The sequence below is a fragment of the Spermophilus citellus genome (assembly GCF_964194105.1).
Source record: "Spermophilus citellus genome assembly, chromosome: 18".
Lineage (NCBI taxonomy): Eukaryota > Metazoa > Chordata > Mammalia > Rodentia > Sciuridae > Spermophilus > Spermophilus citellus.
Window position 1 is genome coordinate 14046510 of NC_138200.1, and position 4251 is coordinate 14050760.

Here is a 4251-nt window from a genome sequence, read left to right on the forward strand (position 1 = left end):
TCTTTGATCTTACTGGCAAATTCTTATTTTGACAGTTGCATTTTCCATACTTAGAGCCAAACTTTTCACCTGACATGGCAGCATTTTATTTTTAAGTATTGTCTCCTAGGTTCCTTGATATAATCTATAAAATAGATTTTAAAAAAAAACATGTAACAAACTCTGTTTAATTATAGCTCTTTAAAATGGGGTGATTGATTTTGTGCAACTCAATATCTTATCCCCATTTGAGAGATGGATAAGTGGAGTAAGTGGCCTAAGGTCTCATGAGCTGGAATTCAAACCCAGCCTCCGGCTGACCTTGACGCACATCAGTTAGCCTTAGAATCTGCCTCCACCCCCCACCTTTCTTTTCTCTGCCTGGACACCCATCCTTTCCCCACACTGTACCATTTCTGTGAAAACACTTCAGGCCTCAATTCAAATATCTCTTCCAAGGCCTGGAGCCCCATCCCATCCTTTGAGCCTGGGTTCAGACAGTCCTTAACTCTTCAGGCTGAATCAGGAGTGCCCTTTAGGCCCTGTGCCTCCCCCATCCCAACTGACCACTCCCTTGTGCTTCCTCCATTCCCACTGTGACCCCTTTGCTTGTACCTCCCCCATCCAGGGCCTGACTCACTCTAAGCTGTCCCTCACTATATGGTGGTTTGTCTGTTCCACAGGACTGTGGAGAGAGGAGGGTCCTGGCTGTCCCAGTCTCTGCTGTGTCCCAGCACAGGGACAGGCACAGAAAATGCAGTCTCAGACACACCCATGCCAGTAACTAGGAACTGGGTGGGCTAGAAAGGACCTAAAAGTAGATCAGAAATGGTTGGAGCTATGGGCCAGATGGGGAAGGGAGGACTGCAGCACCTGGCCATCTGGCCCCCGCTAATCACAGGAACCATTCTTCCTGGGTCCAGGGTAGCTTTCCCAGAGCCCACAGGTGCAGGAGGGATGGGGGACAGCGCTGGGCACCACACAGAACTCTTTCCCGAGGACCTCCCACGTGCTCCTGATCTTGCCCCTCACGCCCTAGGCAGAGACCCTCGCTCTTCACAGCGCAGCTCTGCAGAGGCCGCAGATCTGGGGATAACCTCCCGTGCCCCCTCCAGGCTTAGGCCCTGAGAATAGAACCAAGAAACCCGACTTAAGGCTCCAACTGACAAGGGTGGCCTCATCGCCCCGCAAACGCCTCGCGCTGCACCCTCGTATTGTCTTTGGAGCGACGTTCTCCCGGCCAGGTCCGGCACCGTTTCTGGGCTCTTTGGAAAACCCCTCCCCTCGTGTCCCCTTCTCCTCGGAGCCGCCAGGGACTGCGCGGGCTGCTTGGACTCGGTCCCGGGAACCCAGCTACGCGCGATGCCTGTGTTTCTGGCCTCCCCTGCGCCCTCTGACCCGCCGCTTCCACCGCCTCCAGGGTGGCCACCTCCACCCCAGCTGCTGCGATTGGGAGACGACATCCCACCCGCGACACGCACACCCAGCCTTGCGTTCCCGCGGGGCCGCGTGATTCCTGGGGCGCTCGCGGAGGCCTCGGGACAGCGCCCCCTCGCGGCGGCCCCGGCGCCCGACTCGTGGCTCGGAGCTGGAGCCCCACCAGAGGCCGCCAAGGAGGAAAATCGTGGGCGGCCGGGCCCGGGGACCAGGATGGGCATCGCAGCCATGAAGGACACTATCCTTCAGGCCCTAGCTCAGCCGTCCCCTCCTCGGGGAAGTCCTCCCTAAATCCCCCCATTTGATTCCTTTGGGCTCTCATGTTCCAACATGTCTGCCCTGGCCTCCCCACAGCATCCCTGACCTCGCCATCCCTCCCCCCTGCCTCTAGCCTGTCACTGTCACCAAGAGTTGGGCCTTCACCCTGCCATAGGAAGCCCCATGCGTACAGGGGCAAGGGCTGTCTCAGTCACTGTGTCCCCAGCATCTCCCAGCACCAGTCACGGAGAGGCAGCGCACACCCTGGGGAGTATGACCCCCTCATCGCATATTTTATTTTGTGTGTTGAACAGCTTTATTAAGGTATGATCTACTTGTAAAATGCTCTCATTTTTGAACGACTCTGGGTGATTTCACAGTTGAGAAACCATCACCATGATTCATTTTAGAACATTAACGTCGCTCTAAAAAGATCTCTTCTGCCCATGCGCAGTCACTCTCCCTCCCGCCCCCAGCCCCAGGCAACCGCTGATCCACTTTCTCTCATTTACTGTTCTTTTCTTCTTACAAGCCTTTCCCAAATTCTTATTTTTCTCAGCTGTTGAGGGCTGAGGATACACAATGACACACAGACCTTGCTCCTCAGGGCACTCAAAGTCTGATTGAGGCCACAGCTAATGGGGAAATATGTCCAATAACTCATTTATTCATTTATTCATTCATTCAAAAAGATTTACAGGGCCAGGCACGGGTGGTGGCCCAGCCTGTAATCCCAGCTACTCCACAGGCTGAGGCAGGAGGATTGCAGATTTAAAATCAGACTCCTCAACTTAGCGAGACCCTAAGCAACTTATCTCAAAATAAAAACTAAAAAGGACTGGGGATATGGTTCAGTGGTTGAGCACTCCTGGGCTCAATCCCTAGTACAAAAAAAAGTGTTATATATATATATATATATATATACACACACACACACACACACACACACATACATATATACATATACACATTTCTGTCTCTCTCTCCATATATATATATATATATGGAGAGAGAGAGAGAGAGAGAGAGGGCATTTACCATCTGCCAGGCACTATTCTAGGCCTTGAAGATATAGCAGTGGAGGAGAAAAAAAGATAAAAATCTCTGTTTTCCTGGAGTTGATATTCTAACAGGAGGATGGAAAATGAAGGAAAAATATATAATATAATGATAGCTTGTGATGAACATTATGAAGACAAAGAAGAAGGGGAAAGAATGGAGTGAGATTTTAGACAGGGTGGTTAGTGAACATGTCCCTGAGAAGAATGCATTTAATCAAGCTGGATTGAAGTGAGGGGTCATGGCCGTGTCTGGGAAATGGTGTCCCTGGCAGGGGGAACAGCCAGTGTCAATGGCCTGAGGTAGGAATAAGCAAAAGGTCAGTGTTCTGGAGTGTCATGAGGGACAGGGAGGGCAATCAGAGTTGAAGTGAGTGTGCACAGTGAGCCATATCAGGTAGGGCCTTGGACACCATGGTAAGAGTCTGGGTTTGCCTTCTGATCCACAAATGAGAAGCCCTGGCAAGGTTTCAGCAGAGGAGTGGGTGAGCATGGAGCACAGGCTTCATTCTCTGAGCAATGGGGCCAGAAAGCGCTAGGCTGGGGTTGGCCATATTTTCCAGTGCTCTTTCTTCATATGCATCTCCTGCTCACTACCCACTATGTGGTTTTTGCGCCTGCCACGCACACGAGAGAGAAACTCATTCACTTATTCAATCTTGAGGACTTCCAGGATCTTCATAGGCAGTTTGAAAATACCTACATTTACAACACTTCGTGGCTGCCCTACAACCTGTGTAATGACTCCGTGATGATTGGGGTTTTTGCATGATTTGCTATTATAAGAGTGAAATAGTGGTTGCCAGGTGCGGTGGCACACACCTGTAATCTCAGTGGCTCTGGAGGCTGAGACATGAGGATCACGAGTTTAAAGCCAGCCTCAGCGATGGTGAAGTGCTAAGCAACTCAGTGAGACCCTCTAAACAAAGATACAAAATAGGGCTGGGATGCGTCTCAGGGGTCAAGTGGCCCTGAGTTCAATCCCCACTACCAAAAAAAAAAAAAGGAAAAAAGTGATATAGGTGGAGATTGTGTTGCTAAGTTCTTCTGTACACATAATAAAACCATTTTTAGACTCCCATTTCCCCCACTTTCTAGCACCCCTGAAATGAGGACTGTCTTATAAACAATCATGTGTCACAGTTTAATTGACAGCTTTCCCTGTCTTGGCGATCAGAAGTATTATGCATCTCACCACAATGGCCTCTGGGATTTGAGTGAACACCAAAGTGACAGCAGTGCTCAGAGCAAAGACGTAGTAACACCAAGTGCCACGTTAACTCCTGTAACAACCTGGGATAGACACTACTTTTTCTTTTTCTTTTTCTTTTTTCTTTTCTTTTTTGGTACTGGGGATTGAACCTAGAGAGGTTTTATCACTGAGCCACATCCCCAATTCTTTTTGACAGGGTCTTGCTAAGTTGCTGAGGCTGGCCTCAAACTTGCTATCCTTCTGCCTCAGCCTCCCAGGTCACTGGGATTACAGGCATGCACCATTACACCCAGCCAAAACACTATT